A 22,320-nucleotide genomic window follows, 5' to 3' on the forward strand; every position below is an offset into this window, starting at 1 on the left:
TCAGACACATACAAACTCACTATAAGTTCAAAACGTTTCCTCAGCACTTTATTTTTAAAACCTCTAATGAAAGACCGAGTTTTGTACCGTATAAAACGACAGTTATGCAACCTGCCCGACTCAAACTCCTGCTTCGTTTCATCGGTGCTTAGGCGCTTGAGGGGGGGGGGGGGGCAGTCAAGGGGCAGATGCACGTACATCATATCAGCAACGAATCATTAATTCATGAAGCCACCAGAAGCATTCACACGCTGGATAAGCTATAACACAGTTTTGTGTAGTCTACATTAATCTTAGTTTTTGTATAAAAAGTGTGAAGATCATTTATTCCGCATTAATAGCAGCAGACATTACTTGAATCTAATCGGTTCTTAATTTAATTGTGAATTTTCATGTGATTTATTAGCTTTGTTTACATTATATGGCCCTGCGTTCTGGTGGAGAGAGGTGTACATATTCGTCCTTCTGATATCTGAGGTTACATTCGTTAGTTCATATTAGCTTCTATTAACAGTCTGTTTTCTTCAAATTGTTTATGTTTCCGATTTGTTAATTGACATCATTAAAATATCCCAGCAGACGATCTGTTTCATAGTTCTTCATCATCCTGCTTTTCATGGACCGTGATAACAGCAAATTCTGAGCAGAAATTAAAAACAAACGACAAAAAAGCGTCTATTTGCTTCTGAACAGTGAATGTATCAGACAGGCCTCTACCTACACAAAATTCGGAATAGTTTTAGTGAAAACATATCATATATCAATGTCTTCTGACTGAGATTCACAAGGCGGTGTATACTTCGATCATAGCTTTCCGGATTGTGACCGTTTTGTTAAATATTAACGTACATATTACATTCCAAATCGTCAAATAATTTTCTTAGACCGTATTGCACGTCCAGAAACAGAGTTCCCAGATTTATTGACGGCTCAGAATTCTATGTTTCGATAATATATTAAAAGCACGAAGGTATTTATATTCGTTAATATAAATAATATAAACGCCAGATGAAATAAGCACACAAACGTAAAGTATAATTTGACAACTGTAACTGGTCCGTATATTGCACTGAGTATGTGCAGAATCTTTCAGTGCAATTTATCATGTTGAATACTGATATATGTAAAGTATCCTCCCAGTAATATTTCATACTCAATGGCTAAAGGACAATACCAAGCCTAGCACAATTCGCATTCTTCATGTCAGTGAACAGTTATTAACAGTTTCCCCTTACTTCAAACATTTCTGTTCATAAATTGCATGTTGAATTACGAATAAAAGTCTAGAACCGCTCCTAAGTTACGATTATCAATCTGACAAATCGAAGGGCGTGTTAATAATTTGACAAGATACAATGAAATGTGCAGTGGCCAACTCAATATTTGTATCCTGCTGAGCAAAAAAGACCCTTTCCACCTCTCAGTACGTATTTTCTTTGAAAATTGTCATGTAGTTGACACAGCTCAGAAATGATAACTCCATGGAATTGAGTGTTTCCTGAGAAGCTAACAGTCGTTCTGTTAGTCAATAAATTCATGTCTTTTATGGAAGGTGAATATTAATTACCGTGAACACTTGATCTTGTCATTAGTTCCTACCCAGTCCACACCCAACTACCCCATTTTATCCTATGTAAGCCTTGGTCTTGCGAGTGGTCTAATAGGCTACCATCTTTCTTCTTCTTACTATATATAATATTATATATATTATATCTTTTTTTTACTATAAAAATTTGTGATTAGTCGTTGTCTTCAACCAATTTGTCGTCAAAAAATGACGTCATCAACAATGCCAACAGAAAATATTTGTTTACACGGCATTGTTGTTGAACACAACAATGTCGAGTAAACAAATATAACGCTTCACAACAAAGAAATCAAAAAATATCAAGCCAGTCGCATTATCAGTGCTCCAGAAGGAGCACTTAGCATTCTTGAATATTGACTGACAGTTGGCCTAAAACATCAGAAAAGTGAAAGAAGACGTTATCAAGTATTTGAAGTACCAACTCCAAGAAGGTAAACTGATACTCATTCGATATATTACGATTACGAAAACTATTATGAAAACTGACTTTATGATCGATTTTAATACGAAGATTTGCAGGGGTGGGGCTGGACGTAAAAAGTTGACTGTCCAAGAACAGTTTGCCTCTGAACAGCGACGTAAAGAACTACAACATCAGACATATTTAAGAAATAAAGAAAAGCGAAAGAAGATTTACATTGATAAACGAGACCATATTAACGACACATGTAGAGAAACAGAAGAAGATTTGCAAGGGTGGGATTGGACGTAGAAAGTTGTCTGACTAAAACAGTTGGCCTCTGAACAGCGACTTAAAGAACTAAAACATCAGACATACTTAACAAATGAAGAAAAGCGATAAACTTATTGAACAAGAACAGAAGAGCAGAAGAAAACAAACGAAGACTTGCAAGGGTGGGATTGGACGTAAAAAGTTGTCTGACCAAAAACAGTTGGCCTTTGAACATCGATGTAAAGAACTAAGACATCAGATCTATTTAACAAATAAGGATAAGCGAAAGAAGACTAACATTGTTAAACGAGACCATATTAACAACACACGTAGAAAAACAGACGAAGATTTGCAAGGGTGGGGTTGGAAGTAGATAGTTGACTAACCAAGAACAGTTGTCCTCTGAAAAGCGACGTAAAGAACTAATCCATCAGACCTATTTAACAAATAAAGAAAAACGAAGGAAAAGTTACATTGATAAACATAGAAAAACGTATACAACAAGAACAGAAGAGAAAAAAGAAAAAAAACAGACGAAAATTAGCAATGGTGTTGCTGGACGTAGAAAGTTGACTGATCAAGAACAGATGGCCTCTGAACAGCGACGTAAAGAACTAAAACATCAGAACTATTCAACAATAAACAGAAAAGAAAAAAAATAAGATTTGCAAGGTTGGAGTTGAAAGTAGATAGTTGACTAACCAAGAACTGTTGGCCTCTGATCAGCGACGTAAGGAAGTAAAATATCAGATTACAAGAAGCGCTCCGAAAGGATTAGCCATCGTTGTCGTCAAAAAATGACGTCATCAACAATATCACCTTATATTTGTTTATACACGGGGGTTAGTTTAGTGTCTTACTCAAGATTTTAAAACGCAACCAACCCTCTTCGGGGGGTTTGTCAAGTGTTTAAACCCCCCATTCGGGGGGGTTAGTTTAGTTTCTTACTCAGGGGTTAAAACACTTGAATGAGACACTAAACTAACTCTCCTTTGGGACTAACCAAGGTTGGTTGCGTTTTATATTATGCGATATATTATGATTACGAAAACTATTATGAAAACTGACTTTATAATCGATTTTAAGACGAAGATTTGCAGGGGTGGGGCTGGACGTAGAAAGTTGACTGACCAAGAACAGTTGGCCTCTGAACAGCGACGTAAAGAACTCCAACATCAGACATATTTAAGAAATAAAGAAAAGCGAAAGAAGACTTACATTGATAAACGAGACCATATTAACGACACACGTAGAAAAACAGACGAAGATTTGCAAGGGTGGGATTGGACGTAGAAAGTTGTCTGACAAAAAACAGTTGGCCTTTGAACATCGATGTAAAGAACTAAGACATCAGATCTATTTAACAAATAAGGATAAGCGAAAGAAGACTTACATTGTTAAACGAGACCATATTAACGACACACGTAGAAAAACAGACGAAGATTTGCAAGGGTGGGGTTGGAAGTAGATTATTGACTAACCAAGAACAGTTGGCCTCTGAAAAGCGACGTAAAGAACTAAAACATCAGACCTATTTAACAAATAAGGATAAGCGAAAGAAGACTTACATTGTTAAACGAGACCATATTAACGACACACGTAGAAAAACAGACGAAGATTTGCAAGGGTGGGGTTGGAAGTAGATTATTGACTAACCAAGAACAGCTGGCCTCTAAAAAGCGACGTAAAGAACTAAAACATCAGACCTATTTAACAAATAAAGTAAAACGAAGGGAGAGTTACATTCATAAACATAGAAAAACGTATACAACAAGAACAGAAGAGAAAAAAAGAAAAAGATAAAACAGACGAAGATTAGCAATGTTGTTGCTGGACATAGAAAGTTGACTGATCAAGAACAGATGGCCTCTGAACAGCGACGTAAAGAACTGAAACATCAGAACTATTCAACAAAAAACAGAGGAGAAAAAAAAAGATTTGCAAGGGTGGGGTTGGACGTAGATAGTTGACTAATCAAGAACAGTTGGCATCTGAAAAGCTACGTAAAGAACTAAGACATCAGATTACAGGAAGCTCTCCGAAAGAATTAGCCATCGTTGTCGACAAAAAATTACGTCATCAACAATATCACCTTCTATTTGTTTATACACGGGTGTTAGTTTAGTGTCTTACTCAAGATTTTAAAACGCAACCAAATGTTTAAATCCCCCATTCGGGTGGGTTAATTTAGTTTCTTACTCAGGGGTTAAAACACTTGAATGAGACACTAAACTAACTCCACTTTAAGACTAACCAAGTTTGGTTGCGTTTTACAAACTTGAGCTCCGTTTACTCTCTTTGTTGTGTTGTTATATTGCCTTCAAAAATTCCCTTCCGTATTTTCTCATAGTATTTTAACAGAAACAATACGTCTTCATCGAATAATAGATCGTAGAAAGTTGACTGACTAAGAACAGCGAAGTAAAGAAGTAAAATATCAGATTAGAGAATGCGCTCCGGAAGGAGCGCCCTGCTCTAGTCTTCTTTTTTTTACTATAAAAATTTGTGGTTAGTCGTTGTCGTCAACCAATTTGTCGTCAAAAAATGACGTCATCAACAATGTCAACAGATATTTGTTTACACGGCATTGTTGTGGAACACAACAATGTCGAGTAAACAAATATAACGCTTTACAACAAAGAAATCAAAAAAATATCAAGCCAGTCGCATTATCACTGCTCCAGAAGGAGCACTTAGCATTCTTGAATATTGACTGACATCTGGCCTAAAACATCAGAAAAGTGAAAGAAGACGTTATCAAGTATTTCAAGTACCAACTCCAACAACTTCAACAAGGTAAACTGATACTCATTCGATATATTACGATTACGAAAACTATTATGAAAACTGACTATGATCGATTTTAAGACGAAGATTTGCAGGGGTGGGGCTGGACGTAAAAAGTTGACTGAACTAGAACTGTTGGCGTTTTAAACACTTGACCAACCGAGTGTTTTAACCCCCATTCAGGGGGGTTAGTTTAGTTTCTTACTCAAGGGTTAAAACACTTGAATGAGACACTAAACTAAAGTCAAAAAATGACGTCATCAATATCACCTTATATTTGTTTATACACGGCATTGTTGTGGAACAACAATGCCGTGTATGGAGGAGGAGAAAATGTGGCATAGACTGTGAATGTACATCAAAGAGAAGTACAGAGGCATAAGTGAATTTAAGAAGGGGTACAAACCTAGGATACATTTAATCAAGGACGAGGATGGGGATCTGCTCGCGGAATCACATGGCATCGTAGACAGGTGGAGAGATTACTTTAGTAAGTTACTAAACGTTCACGTAGCTGACCAATTTAATGAGCCTGAAGTACATACAGCAGATTGCCATGAAGTTAGTAATTACGATGGCTAGAAACCAAAGGTACCAGCACAATGCAATTGTTTCACTGGCCAACGACGACAATCTGGTTTTTTGTGAAAACTATACTTGAAGGGGAATGAACATGGATGTGAGTTGAATTCAACCGGTACAGGATTGTTTGCAATAAACAGCTTTGGTGTTAAAAGTGTTTAACCCAAAGGCTCTATTGAAACTGTTATGTATTCAGTTAATTCAGAATAAATTCGTCCTGTAAGCGTATAAAGTACTCGACTTTATTTGTTTTTTGACGTAAATACATCTATGAGGAAGGGTCATTCGGCAAAAAAGTGTTACGAAAAAGGGAAACGAAAAAGTGTAACTTCATTGTTATGTTACCTAGGAAACCTCATCTGTTTACTCAGCATTGTTGTTACCTAGGAAACTTCATCTGTTTACTCGGCATTGTTCTTACCTATAAAACATTACATTACATTTCATTACATTACATTACTTTACATTACATTCAGCTACCACAGACCCATTTTAAGCGTAACTAATTCAAGTTGATTAAGCAATGTCTTAATCAAATTTATCTCAATTATAAAGCATGTATAAAGGAAATATTTAGAATAAAGCCAATATATAAACTTCCTTTCCGTATAGACGTATTTACGTCAAATTCTCCGGAACCGTGGTTCCACTACCACTTTTTCACAGTAACATTACTTTCAGACATACGTTTAGAAAATATTTAATTTAATTTGAAACTTGTATCGAATAACATTTCCTGGCAACATAATGAAACTTTTACAAGAGACGTCAGACGAATCGTCCACCACATAAATAACCCAGCTGTCGCGGCCAATTTACAATTTAGCAGCCATAAGGTGTAAAAAGAGATCGATCCATTTTTAACATTGCTAATACAGGCTGTTCCAAAAAGATGTATACACAAATTCATCGAATGAAATAAAAGACATTTTAATAAACTAAACCATTATATACATGAGCATTGGCACGTAGTGAATTAGCGAATCTGTTGAAGGTGTTTAAAATGACCACCGCTAGCTTCGTGGCACAGTTGACAGCGGTGAGCGACAGGCTGACAAGCGGTCACTAAATCATTACCATTTATCTACAGTAGTCCTGAAGATTCTATTTATATCGTATAATGTATGAGCCGTATGGCTCAAATTGCTATGCTGATCACCAACACCCGGAACGGATAGGCACTTGAAGAAGAATAAGAAGAATGTATGAGCTCCTATTTGAATTCTGACTAGCTTATCATTGGCCAGTTATGTCGGTAGATTTTCTACCTCATACAATGTTTATAACATTTCAGTTATTTAGGGCTGAGAAGTAAAATTTGAATATTACAATCTTTCCCTGTACAATGTGCGAAACATGGTCTCTCACTCAGTAGGAGGAACACAGATTGCAGGTGTTTGAGAAGAGGGATATTTGGGCCTAGGAGAGAAGACGATGGGGCGTGGAGAAAACTGCATAATGACGAACTTAAACATTTATACTCCTCGAGAAGAGTGAGAATGAGATGGGCTGGTCATGTAGCGCTCATGGATGGGACAAGAGGTGTGCGCCGGGTATTGGTCGGGAAGCCGATGGGGAAGAGACCGCTGTGGAGACCTAGACGTAGATGGGAGGATAATGTCAGGCGGGATCTATGGGAGATAGGAGTTGAAGGAGACTGGATTTTGTTGGCCCAGGACAGGGTCCGGTGGAGGGCTTTGGTTAATTCGGTAATGAACCTTCGGGTTCGGTAAGCCATCTAGTTAGTTAGTTAGTTCCCTGCACAAAGTTCCATTAAATTAGTCGGCGCCTTTGGGAAAGACGCAGAGGCTGGCTTAGTTCTGCCAATCCCAAATGGGTTGCCGCATCACCGCCATGTTTGTAAGTATTAACATACAAATATATTTTGTGCAGAAAGGTAGGTATGTTTATGATCTATTGTCATAGAAAGTTGCAAATTTCTGGTTGCAAATTTTTATAAGTTATCGTTTTGAATCCGAAAGCTAAATGCAGGCTTCGCGAGCCTGCCATGTTGTTTTAGAATCTAGAGAACAATTTCCGTAACAGAAGTTCCATACCTTTTAAAGATATCCATCAGAATATCGCACACGATTTTAGGATGACGACAGTGCGCACTTGTCGCTCCCACCTCTAGTAGCATAATTCTAATAGAAAATTTAAAAAAGTCTTCCTGTTGTGTCCAAAGCACTTAAGAGGAAACACGCATGTGCGCCATGATACTTCACCCTTCCTTGCGAGACAAAAAAATGGTTTAAACTGTATATTACGTGGGGCACTTTCCTTCACATGCTGAAGAAATTTTATCAACTTCAGCCCACAGTTTTGTGGTTTCAGTTATTTCATTCACAGAAAATAATTTCCTGAGATAGCTTACGAACAGTATGAAATTAAGTCACATTAGGTTGAAGGAAAGCGAGGACTGGGAAGAAGACTGATACAGCTAACCGACGACCTTAAACAAGGAAAGAAGATGACGTTCCAGGAATTAAAGCGAGAAGCCGAGAATAGGGACAACTGGAGAGCTCTTTTTGGGCAGAGCAATGGACCTGTCGTAAGACAGAGCACTTAATAATAATAATAATAAAGGTGATCAGTCGTGTGAGAATGGAATTAACAGGGCCATTCAGGAGGCTGTCTGTACCAAGTCTCAGAAACGCTCGCTGTTATTCTCACACGGCCGATCGTCTGTGATCTCATTGCATATAGTCGTCATAAAAGATTCAAATCTTGTACGTTATTATCCTTTGTTTCTTCGAGGCACATAACGACACGTTATTTTGATGTTTGGACACTGATAATAGAAGCAGACAGCGAGTAGTAATTTCGATATTGGACTCTGGGAGGGAGAGGTTTCCTATTTTAACTTTTACTATTAATGTAACCTTACCGGGGACAAGTAAGGCTCAACTGTAATGTGAACTTACTGTAGTCCCTATTCAGCACATACTAAACAAATGCCAGATTTTAGAATTAATGGACTATATATCGCATTCTTATCAAACTTTCCTTTATTAAACTTCGACGATCCTTCAGTGTTACGAAGTCTGTGAATGTAAAAGTAGCATAAGTATCTTTCACTGTATTATGTTCATGTTGAAGGGACATATGTATAAAATTTGTTTTCCTCTGAAGAAACCGGATTAATGAGCAGATGTGTCAGCCATGTTTCCTATGAACCTTGACAACGAATCCGCGACAATACCCACTGCGTTATAACCATAACCACATCCATCGGCTTGAATGAGCAAATGAGCGCAAAGGTCAAGAATCCAAAGTGTTCAGTATGTTTATGAAGAGGCTTCGAGTATGGGAATAAGAAAACTTTAAAGTTTATCTTTCCAAAGGTCACAGAATGAACGGGTAATGGACTGGTGATGATCTTTACATAAACCGTTACATGAAATGTATTTTTTTAGTATCACGCACTCTAATCTCCACATAGAGGAACATTAAACGACGATTAACAAATTTCAAAATACCTTAAGGCGGCGTCGAACAAATTCATGGTCATATTAAACCAACTTTGATTTATTACCATGTAAGAAGCACGTGTATAATAACTGGTACGATAATAATTTTCGGTCCAATAATTCTACAGCATATAACAGGCATCTGACCTCTACAAATCGTTTCCAGAGGCAGAGCGACTATTAATTGCTTGAACGATCCCCCGGATGAGTAGCCAATCAGTCGTAAACTTATCAGAACAAATAATTTAATTGAAGCGGAGGTATTATAAAGACATGGTACAAGAAGCTGGTAGACACAAGAGTTCTTATTATGTTGCAGTATTAATTCTGGAATTTTCATTGGAGATTCGGTCGCAACAGTGGTAAATTGCAGTTCTAACAGCCAGAATTAGCCAAGATTTGAACCAGTGCTCTCTAGAATATAAGTGCTCTATCGCAGGTAATCTCTTTGATGTTTGTACTATAAAGATTACTGTTTAGTTTTTTTAAGGTTACTGTGTATTTTCTTATTTCCTTAAAGAATGCCACGAGAAAAACAATTAACATTATCCACGAAGGTGACCGTCCTCTGGGTAGTTGCGCCGGGTAGTCTGGATGCCCTGATGATGGAGGCAGAATGGACCTATGAAATGTCGGTAAACTTCTACCAGACTACACGACGCAACTTCAAACTCACCGCCGTGAAAACCTCAAATCCTACAACGATCCAACTCTCTAAAACAATTAAAAACATTTTCTAACATAAATCTTCATAATTAATTAACAGTGATTGTACATGTAATTTGACGGTCATTTGAAAGCTCGTTTAATAGACAGACGTGCCCTAACGAATACCGGAAAAAACACGTGAATGATGCACAGAGTACGTGTTTATGATCGATTTTTTAAGTTTTAATTTACTTTATAAGCTGAGACATAAAAGAGCATGTTCTGAAGAATGCACCAATCTGCAGAGACAGTGATAGAATGAGCTCAGCCCACAGTTACGCCACAAAGTGTCAAACAGACACGACCATTCTCTTATATTCCTCTGATTAAAATAGACCATGACCTCTTTTTCATTTTGCCTTGCAAAACAACGTTCATGATACTTCTCATATTTCCATTTCGAGGCTACAAAAAATCTGTAGTCAACACAGCGTTTGTAAATTATCTACGAGGTAAAAAAACTCCAGTATCTTCAATGAAAAGACGAAACAACTTGAAGGAAGGCCTAAGGAGTTTAATAGTTTTGCCAGTTCTGTCTTTGAATTATCAAAGTATATTCTATTTTACGACAGTGAAACCAATTCTGAGTCCCCCTGAAAGCGTGTTTTGCCTTGAAATATAAATCCAGTCGACTTTTCTCGGATATGTCCATAATTAAATCATTCTCATTTCTTTTATTTACAAATGACGATAAAAAATTGGCAATTTACAGGAGGTGAGTCAATATCAATTCCCCTTCAACTGATTTAGATAATGCCTAAAATTCAGAGTGAAATCGCTAGCCCCCCAAACATTTATAACAATTCCAAAACAATTCTTCTATAAAGACTTCAAAACCACTAAAAGCAAAGCTTGAGCCATTTTTGCATTAAGGGGACCAAGAAGCCGTGGCGCTCAACACTACTATTACCTAACATAAAACAAAAGACTGCTTTATGACGTCATTGATGAATAAGCTATTCCGATTTCTGAAACCTGCACGACTTACTACAGCAAATAGCTTCAAGGTATGCGCCACCACCACCACCACTACACAGGGTGCGAGAACACTACATTCATTCCTCTCTTTTCTTCGAGAGATCGACATGACCTTTCTGTAAGGGGTCACCATCAACATGTCTTAAGACACTCTCAAGTAGACAGGCCAACTCGTGAAGTTAACATATACGTATAAAGCACCGTATTATGATACTGTAAAATTTGTTGCTGCAGCTATGTTCAAAAGAGGGGGGGGGGGGGGAGAAGACGAAATAATGATTACTTTTGAAATGAACTATTCTCAATTATTTTTACAATTCGACAGAGATATCAAATAATCGTGAATCTGGAGGCACACATATTGAAATGATAGGGCGATGCGAAAATTGGCAGCCTTGCAGAAATGAATTTCGAGCGGGGACTTTTCACACACGTCCAGAACTTCATTGAATTTGTCTTTAAATGAAATACGAAAATTGTAGGCCTAATATACGCTTCCAATGAGTCCGCATAAATCTATTCGTCCATTTATTCCTCCATCCATCTATCCACATTAAAATGGGTTACATTTGACCTGTTATAAAGAAGGCTTCTTGAGTCGGTAAATTTTATTTTTTTAAATTAGGATGATTATAGTAATTTCAGTGTGACTCATAGGTTTCTGATTGTTACTCAGGATATGAATTGAAATACATTGGTCCACTGTTTATTACAAAGAGATGATAAGATAAAGTTTGAATTCAGAATTACTGTACTTGTACTTTAACTGAGGTAGTCAAATTCAAAATTTACGATTCACTGAATAAGTAACTTTGTTTGGGGTACAGACATTTTATTGTGAATATCGTTGAATATTCTAGTGGTCTGGGTAGGACTCAACTGAACCGACACAGTACCTACAAATGATAAATGGAAAGGCAATTTTCGTAACATGCATGTAATTAAAAATGTTGTCCCAAATATTACATGTAATACATGGAACTCTGTTGCTACAAAGTTACAATGTAGGGCTTAAGAGTTGCCGATTGTCCTTAGGGTCTAAACACCAGGAAGGTAATTAGTATAGTATATATCAAATCCCGGGATTAGCTCTATCTATTGGGCCCAACAGAGTAGGTACCTGAAGACGGAGAGAGCCCCATCTCCGAAACGTCGTTTTATATTTTATTATTTCTTAGACGATGGAAAATATCCAAGGAAATTTTTATTCAAATAGTATAGTATAATACAGAAAAGTAAGTATCGAATACTATAGTATAAAATAGCATAACACAGTATGTTACAGCCAGCACGTTTCGGCACGTGCAGGGATTTTTCTTAGCAACCATTTCAGACCGGCTCTGGGTCCCATTTAACCTTCCCTCCCGAGGACACTGAAGATAAACTACTGGAGCGTCAAAAATTTGCGGAGGTTAACCTCCACTTCTCTTACGTCTTCGTGGCGTGGTGAATAAGAACCAGCGACAACTTTGTCTTTCAGTTCAGTGGCCAATTATGAAATTAATTTATCATAAATGCAGAGTCAGTTGTATTAATATAATGCTTCAAAACGATAATTCCATTTGTCTCCATTATTTTCGTGAGAAAATTGTCAGATATTAAATAAGAAGTTAGATTTCTGTCTTCTGGGTTTTGCGCTGTGTAGTCTGGTCGATGTTAACCAACGTTTCAGAGGTCATACTGTCTCCGTCATCAGCAGGGCTCGCCCTGACAACGGAGGCAGTATGACCTCTGAAACGTTGGTTAACATTGACCAGACTACACAGCGCAACAACCCAGAAGACAGAAATCTTCATCGCCCTGATGACGGAGGCAGTATGACCTCCGAAACGTTGGTAAACATCAACCAGACCACATAGCGCAACAACCCAGAAGACAGAAATCTTCATCGCCCTGATGACGGAGGCAGTTTGACCTCTGAAACGTTGGTAAACATCGACCAGTCTACACAGTGCAACAACCCAGAAGACAGAAATCTTCATACTAAAAATCGCCCTGATGACGGAGGCAGTATGACCTCTGAAACGTTGGTAAACATCGACCAGACTACACGGCGCAACAACCCAGAAGACAGAAATCTTCATACTAAGAATCGTCCTGATGATGGAGGCAGTATGACCTCTGAAACGTTGGTAAACATCTACCAGACTACACAGCGCAACAACCCAGAAGACGGAAATCTCCATATTCATCGCCCTGATGATGGAGGCAGTATGACCTCTGAAACGTTGGTTAACATCGACCAGACTACAAATCGCAACAACCCAGAAGACGGAAGTCTTCATACTAAGAATCGCCCTGATGACGGAGGCAGTATGACCTCTGAAACGTTGGTTAACATCGACCAGACTACACAGAGCAACAACCCAGAAGACGGAAATCTCCATACTCATCGCCCTGATGATGGAGGCAGTATGACCTCTGAAACGTTGGTTAACATCGACCAGACTACACAGAGCAACAACCCAGAAGACAGAAATCTTCATACTCACCGCTGTGAAAACCTCAAATCATACAAATAAGAAGTTATTTTAATAGGCTTTCAATAAAGTCTTTTACTTCTTTCATATAATATTTAGGATAAAACATTCATACCATCTGAGGCGATAAATAAGACTGCTGTCAAAATCCAGACTGTAAATTATTGAAAAAGAATGGTTAATACTTAGTACCAAGGCAGAGTTTCACTCGGAGGGTCAATAGGTCAACAGAATTCTTGACTACATTAGCTTCCAACTTCTGATGGGATCATCAAGTGGCTATCTCTCTCTCTCTTGCAGCGGATTTAGTCTCTTGAAAAAGTCCTTTCATCCACGAACAAACCATTGGACATACTAATGAGATGACGAAGGTCCTTTCTCTTTGTCTTTTTTTATATATGTAAGTTATATGTTAAATGTACATTCAAATAAACTACTATTCCTTGAGAAATATCATTTTAAATTATGAGTGATAACAATAATTATAGACGTAGTAGGAAAACCGTATTAACATTCCATAATATTTTACAATTTAATATAGACTATTGGCTCTTCGACGTTGTATCAAATACTCCGATTGTTTGGCATCAGACAGGAGAGATGATAACTACGTACGATAAATTAAAGTACAATGGATGGGTCCATATGAAGTGATTTTTGTAGACAATAATGAACCAACCGGTTCCAGCATAATAAATGTGCCGAACACCTAACATCTGTTAACTGCTCAAAGTGTCGTTTTTCTATGTAGTTACAAAGGCGATGCAAAAAGTAGGGACAATACTGGAATAATTTCGTTGTAACATCGGCAACACTACTGAGGCCTGGTCATTTTTCAGCTCAAGGTCAGACGGTGACATGCTGCGAGTGTGGTTCAGTTGTAGTTCATCTGTACCAGTTGAGCATAACATAAAGATGACTGTCCAACTAGAGATTCTCACCAAGAATGTTTAAAAGCAGACAAATCAAGAAATTATTGTGTAAGACTTGAGGTTCTCATAGCGGTGAATATGAAGATTTCTGTCTTCTGGGTTATTGCGCTGTGTAGTCTGGTCGATGTTAACCAACGTTTCAGAGGTCATACTGCCTCCGTCATCAGGGCGCCCTGATGACGGAGGCAGTATGACCTCTGAAACGTTGGTTAACATCGACCAGACTACACAGCGCAATAACCCAGAAGACAGAAATCTTCAAGAAATTATTGATGGAAAATGTTGGGCAACTTGAATTTTTTGCAAAACTGGCCATTAATATTGTTCATCGTCCTTGATGCAAACATCTATTGGATGAACCATCTTTGTGCCACACTCACTCGTCGCAAATGAACGAAAACTAAACCACATTCGAAGCATGTCACCTTATTGGCCTTTATTTATAATACGACCAGGCCTCAGCAGTGCTTGCAATCAAACAACGAAAATATTCCAATATGTCTCTCACTTTTTTAATTTCCTTCGTAATTTATCAGTTAACCTGGAAAGATACGGTGAGGGAAAGGTACTTAAGGGTTTACCTCGCCATTCTTCTTAAAAGATAAAATGTAAACAGTCTCAGTCAGTACGAACCTTCAACATTATACGAGACGACAGGATAAACCATAGTTACTATACTTGCTTCCTTGGGCGAGGATCAAACCGTTATATACCTAGCAAAAGATTTTCATTAATAAATACAGATGTTTATAGTCATCACAAACTAAAAACACTGCTTAAATAAATTCACTTGCTCATCCATTATTTTATTCAAATTGGACAGATAATATGTGTTTTGTAAAGCAGCTACATTGCTTCAGTTTCTATAAACATTTGCCCTAACCATAATCCATTATCCTTACAGGTTTAATAAATTAAATATCAGATATTAATTTAAATGGCGTGGTTTTCCCTCTGGCTTAATATATGAAATATCAGATCAAATGACATTAGTTTTCCCTCTCAATGAAGTCATGGAATCAAAAAGTCTTCAATGTCAACTTCAACGGTATGAACTTCATACCGAATTTCAAAGAACCTGCCACTTGGTTTGAAAGTTGTTATGAGAGACTGTCAGAACTGTGCAGAAACAAAACTTAAACGTTGAACGCCTTTGCAGTTGCTGGTAAGAAAATCTCCACCCAATCCAACAGTGTCATGAAAATCATACAAACATACAATGGATGGTTTCTTTAATTCCCGATTAAACTTATGAAGTTGGGCCGTTGTCACCAGTCACGCCGACGTCCTCAGGTATAGGACGGAGGAGACGGATATAGAGTAGATGTAAATATACAAACAAGCAGTCGCGGAGGGCCGACAAGAGGTGGTCCTATCTTCGGTCCGGAGATAGGGATTAGCTTTATCTAGTGGACCCAACTGAGTAGGAACCTGAAGACGGAGACAGAGCCCCATCTCCGAAACGTCGTTTTACGTTTTATATTTTACTAGACGATGGATAATATTCAGGAAAATTTTATTCAAACGACTCATCACCATCGTCAAGAAGTTTTAGATCTGATTTACATAATAGCCCTTAGTTCGTACCTAAAGTTAAATCACACTGTGCTTAGACAGCGAGTTAACTGTTTCTGATACAAAGGGCGAGGGGGTGGGGTGATTACGTCTTTAAGGACAAGATCCCGAAACAGTTACGCAAATGTTTAAAATTTGGGAAACACTGCTATAACGTAATGGCGGCTTTTACAATTCGATAGTATGGAATGCTTCCTCAAGAAAATGCCGTAAATGTCAAGACAGCTGTGCACACACCAACATACGTTCGACGAGTTGGATATTTTAGTCAATATGTTTACATTTTAAGTTTGTTTGTCAGCCGTTAATAATTTCCTTTTGCGGAGCCTTTGACGATATCACAGGGCATGCAGTAGCTACGTATTTGTGTTTACAACCCAACTATGTTCTTGTTTACTGTTTTTTATAAAGTATAAATAAATATATGCCTAAATACACTGCAACTGACTACAACACCGATTGATTGCTATTAAAGGTAAACATTAAATTGAATGGATTATATCATGTTTCTACAGCGCTACTATAAACTTGTCTGGTTGTCATTTGAGATTCGACAGTCTGTCATGTAGCCATTTTAACCTTCAAATGACCACAATTTCCATGAAGTTTCCATAAATTATTGAATATAGTATTTATAAACATATTATAACGGCGGTACATTTATTTTCTAAAATAAATACATAAAATGCTAGTTGTTGCGCATTGCAACGAGGCGAATCCTATGGAAATCAGAAGTAGCCATGTATCTCATGCAACAGTTAAAAATAGAAAGTATCGTACAGGACAGAAATATGAATCACAATTCATTTGTCTTGTTCTTTTAATGGCAGTATTTCGTCGATTATTTTACGTAAAATGGTATAAGATGATTTGTTTTTAAATTTCTTCGCCTTTCACGGTCTGCAAAGATAGGACTATGTTTTGCGAGACGTAATGTTAGTAACGTTAAGAACGCGCATTTATTATAAAATAATAATAATAATAACAGCAGCAATAAACCAAAGAAATTTTGAACATGCAGAGAATGTTTTAATCATTTGTCAGTTTAAGCTTTTTTAATAGTGTAAGATGTTTTCGGAGTTTCGGAGAAACATACTACCCCCATGTTCATGGTAAAAACTTGTGTCAGCCAAGTAAAAACTAACGACTAGAAATAATTTAAGTACATGTATTGTATTTCATACCTCATATATTTTAACTAATAACAACTCAGTTCTAACGAAACATCGAATTAGACACAATTTTACCGAAATTACAGTTTGGTTACACTATGGGCCTGTGGTTGGGTAAGAGACCTGTATGATTTCACTGTGTAATTTCCTTAAACACCGTCAATCTATATTTTAAAAGTAGAGATAACTATTTCTTATAGTCTCGGAGTCAGGTCTTCCAATTAATTAAATTTTATCAGAAATTGTTAAATAATAGATTTATGTGTGCAGTGGACCGTACTGTCAACAGAATGTATTACTGTATGTTAATTTCAAGAAAATAGAGTGTTAGAACAAATACCTTAAACAGTGGTGTGACGTGCAGTTCCTTCTAGACCTACGTCCGTAGTAACTCACTGTTATTCATTAACTGAAATCACTTCCTGAAAGCGTAGCGTCTTAGCTGAGCAGGAACCAGAATTCCTTCCGTCTAAACCGGCCCTCTATCAACCAATAATACTACCAGTCACAGTGTGCAATATTTTATGCTTCCCTCGCGCGAGTTAATTTTTATAGAATTACATTCTTTATACTGGGGATACTGAGAACGACCCGTTCTTCAAGTGCCTGAGCACTGCGGGCCCCAACTTTACGTTGGCTTGATCTGTAGACATTCGGTAGGACTCCTTGGACGAGGGATCGGCCCGTCGCAAGGCCTCTACCTGTACACAGGACAGCACAACACATAAAAACACAGACAAACATCCATGGCTTGAGTGGGATTCGAACCCACGCCTCAGACAGCGCGGCCATTGCGGACTCCATTTTTTATACTTCTCTTCTATTTTGGGGGTATTCTTTGTAATACTAAAGCAGAATTTCATGAGCATATTTCATTTTGCCCGCTGCCATAATTTGTTTTTGATTTTACCTTCCGTACAGTCGGCAGATCTCGATAACTTACATCAAGATATAATCGAATATAAATCACCTGTCTTCTTTCATTACATACGCACTTTTACTGAATATGTTTTCGATCTGGTGGAGAGCTAGTGGCCAATTAGCGTTGAACAGTTGTTAAGAGTCTGCACGAAGTGCACAGCGAGGACGTATTAGGGGCTGGTCGTGTCTGTCCGTCCGTCTGTCAACTCGATTCAACTCGAGAACCACTGGACGGTTCTGGATAAAATTTGATGTGGAGGTTGGGCCATTCTGAATGACCTCAAAACCGTATCTTGGTACAGTAAAACCTCTCTAACTTGGACACTTGCGGTTCCACGATAATGTGTCCAACTTACAGAGGTGTCCAAGATAGAGGGAAAGGGGAAAATCATCCTTTCAAATTGTGGTGTAATTACAATGTGGTAAGTGTAAAGTATTATGGAGCCCTTCCCAAAAAGGAAATTATTGATAAGAAAAATGAAAAGGGTAAATTAAATTCTTACAAATTTTGTTTTCACTAAATTAAACTTGCATGGATAAGCTCAACGGGAAGGGCACCAATACTTCACGTTTACCGACAATCAATCTATTTACTTACATAATCTAACTCTGTAGGCTTGCTTGAATTAAGAATTAATGACAATAATAATAATCTTTTGAAACCCACTCTCATGGTTGCACATTACATCCCAGACTCAATGAAATTTTAAATGTTCAGAATGTATTTTTTAAGCTCAACACAAGATGTCACTTATTTGTTGTAAAAAAAACCGTCACAAGACACTGCTTTTTTGCTTTTATCTTGAAATTTGCCATCCTCTTACTATTTTTTGCCGTAATTAATTGGAATAAAGTTTCAACCATTCCTTGTTGGTTATGAGCGAAAGCATACCGTTCCAATTTATGTTAACACTGTTTAACTCAGTTGCAAGCATTGTACTGACAAAGTTAAAACTCCAGTGAGGGGTTTAACATAGGAATAACTATACACTTTCACTGCATTCCGATGATGTGTTCAATGTCTCACACCCTCAACCATAAGCTAATCCTCAGGTAGAAGGCATTCATCAGTCAGAAATTCAAAATAACAAAATACTAACTGTAAACGTTTCCCATAAAAGCGTTGAAGCTAAGTGCATGCTTACACCTGTCCAACTTACAATGAAAGGGGTGACCACGTTCCAGGATAAAGGGGTGTCCAAGATATAGGATGTTGTGGACATGTAAAATTATAAGATATTCGCCGGTTCCAATTAAAAGTGTCCAGGATATAGGGGTGTCCAACTAGAGGGGTTTTACTGTATGTCCCACGGGCGTTGATAACAAAATTACGGATGACGAAAGTCATGAGGTAGACACTGAGATACTGCGATCTGGTGGCCAAAGTGGGGACTGTAGAACATGGATGATTTAATACCTCTAAACGCAAGATGCAAAGCACGCATGAGGATTACGTGTATTTCGGTGCGGAATACAATTTCCGAGCGTTTTCTAATTTCGCGGAGAGATACAACTGAATGGATAATTCCCGATATTATCTATGCACCACTCTATATTTCGCATTGCGCAATATATGCCTGACTTTTATGAATGCATAAATATATTGAGCGATCTTTCAATACAACCTCTAAACAATCAATATCATTGCACAATATTCGACAAAACCACACAAAATTTTTCCAAAAACAGTTAGTATCAGAATTCGATTAACAACAGCTTTGATCAGAGGGCGGAGAATTCAGCATTTAACATCGTTGTTAGTCTCCATTTGAAAATCCGGCGCCATTTTCCCTGGTATAACGAATTCAAAAAAAAAGTGAAATAGGTAATTTAAATCTCAGATTTGAGGTTACCATATCTCATGCGTGAAGACACAGATCGTGGTTTTCTAAGTAGTGACCACATGTAGACTTGTAGGTGATTACAAATGTTTTCGACAGGTTGTTCTGCATAAACTTCTGACTTAACGAAACAGAAAAGTTGCTTGTTTATGTATTTGTACCTACACTCACTCACTCACTCTATGGTGCAGGAACTTCTTTGAAAAATCCACTGTATCTCGGTTTATCAAAGATTAGCCCAACAGCCCACATTCTTTATAGAACCCGAAGGTTCATCACCGTGTCGACAAAAGCCCGCCACCGGACTCTGTCCTGAGCTAGCTACATCCAGTTCGCTCCATTGATTCCTATCCATCTTAACTTTATCCTTCCACCTACGCCCAGGTCTTCCCAGCGGACTCCTCCATTCAGGCATCCTAATCAATGCCTTCTAAACACTCCTCCGTTCAACCATGCGTGCCACCTCATCCTCCTCGATTTAATCACCCTAACAATATCAGGTGAGGATTACAAGCCATGAAACTCATCATTATGCAATTTTCTCCGTGATCCGTCTATCTCCCTTTTAGGTCCAAATATTTTCCTCAACACTCTGATCTCAAAGACCCTTGATCTATGCTCCTCCCTCAAAGTGAGACACCAAGTTTCGCACCCACACAGCACAACTGGCAAAAACACACTTTAGTATATTTTAACCTTTAGTATTTTTGATATGAGATGGGAAGAGAAAATATTTTGGACTGAATGATAGCAATCATTCCCCGAATTTAATCTGCTCTTGATTTCGTCATGAATGTCATTCTGACTATTTAATGGTGCCCCCAAGTACTTTAATTATTTTCAATTTTTTCAAATGACTCATTACCTATCCTTTTATTCTGGTTCTGTCCTGAATTCTGATGCCGAGAAATGATCATATACTTCGTCTTTTCTGCATTTATTTCTAGACCAACATTCCTACTAGCCCTTAAGAGTGTTTGTGTATTCGCTTTTATAGAATTTGTGTTATTGCCCAACAAAGTAATACAATCAACATAGACCAGAAACTGGTGTGTCCCATTCATTTCCAAACCGCCCTGATTTTCTTGGACTTTTCTCATGGCGTATTCTAAGGCAAAATTGAAAAGCAGCTGCTATAGAACATCTATTTATCTAACTCCATGGAGCAGAGTTTTTCTTGAGGAGTATAGACCGGAGGCTAACGTGTCCGATTCAATTACAATCTCGCATAGTTTGGTGAATTTCTTTTTGTTCCAAAGCAAAGTCGAAAAGCAATGGCGATAAAGCATCTCTTTGTCTGAGAAATATGTTCGTAATTATCCTGCATTATTGCTTATTTTAGATTTATAGTTGCGTGACTTTTTATATGCATGCATGTTAGTTGTTACTTTTTGTTTCATGATTTCTACATAAACTCTGCCGGTAATGATGCGTGATGGTAGAAAACGAATGAAGGATGTTTGTACCTGACATGGCAACTGTGCGGTACGGTAACGTGGGAAATCGACAGTTGCACTCCAACTTATCGATACTGATGCATAGTCCCACATGCAGAAGGCGTGGTTGTTCTAGGAAACCCAAAATAGGTACCATAAAGCTCAGAAAGGAACTAAAAATGCGACACGTAAAACATTAACATTTATGGAAAATATTAGCGCCGGATAATTTTTATTTTTATTAACATTTCAGGTTAATGTGGCGGAGAATATGGAAATGGCTGTCTTCTGGGTTGATGCGCCGTGTAGTCTGGTAGATGTTTACCAACGTTTCAGAGGTCATACTGCCTCCGTCATCAGGGGGATGAGTGATAATGGAGGCAGCAAGTACCTCTTAAACGTCGGTAACCTTCTACCAGACCACACGGCGCTATAATTCAGAAAAAAACAATCTTATATATTTATAAAGATCACCAAGATATTTCCAGCATGCAAGACAACCAGTACAGAGGATCAGGACGAACGAAAATGGTCTGAAATGTTTATAGCAATTTTAATAAATAATATAAAATGTTCTTAAATACCTAATCTTGGACTTTTGTTCCCTCTAAACCTCAAGCACTTTCACAATAAGTATGAAAAGAACATGTGTAAAAAACAAAAATTGTGCCATTTGGCTATTAAAAACAAAGATACCATCGTAACAGATATATCAGTCTTGCTATGTGCGACTTGAAAAACAATGTTACTCCATTTTCTGACTGTCTGCAAAATTATAAATAATTTTATTCCAATTTTCCGAAAGTTTGGCTTTGTGACATATGCCCCTTTCCTTCTAACAATATTATAAATATTTTTATTCCACTTTGCCAAAAGCTATTTTTTGTTGTTGTAAATGACGCCTCTGAAATGTTTGTGTTCTCCAAACAGTGTGCCTTTCCAAACATGTTTATATTTCGAAAACTCGTATATTTCCTTCAGTTTGTTTAATTTCTGATACGTATTGTTGTTCTAGTACACAGATACATAATTAACTGTTATAAATTTTAATGAACAGGTTTGAATATTTTGACTGAAATTCAGTGAATCGAATTCATGAAGATGGAAAACATGAAAACTGGCATTTTTGAAGCCTAGAGAAAATATACTGAAAAAGAAAAAAAAAGGACAGTTTTAT

At 37.6% G+C, this 22,320-nt stretch overlaps 1 protein-coding gene and 1 long non-coding RNA gene across 5 annotated transcripts in view; one reads left to right on the plus strand and one right to left on the minus strand.

The window, feature by feature from the left end:
- Nucleotides 1-22,320, minus strand: part of LOC110829371 (uncharacterized) — an 82,182-nt gene that overhangs the window by 52,111 nt on the left and 7,751 nt on the right. The gene's annotated exons all lie outside the window — the stretch shown is intronic.
- On the plus strand, nt 1,876-21,903 carry LOC110829375 (uncharacterized). Its single transcript, XR_015535848.1, has 3 exons — nt 1,876-5,057; nt 21,150-21,293; nt 21,397-21,903. It is a non-coding gene; the product is annotated as an uncharacterized LOC110829375 (long non-coding RNA).

Source organism: Zootermopsis nevadensis, unplaced genomic scaffold (assembly GCF_977971745.1).
Source record: "Zootermopsis nevadensis isolate Lab colony 2312 unplaced genomic scaffold, Znev_1.0 Znev_ptg000019l, whole genome shotgun sequence".
Taxonomy (NCBI): Eukaryota; Metazoa; Arthropoda; class Insecta; order Blattodea; family Termopsidae; genus Zootermopsis; species Zootermopsis nevadensis.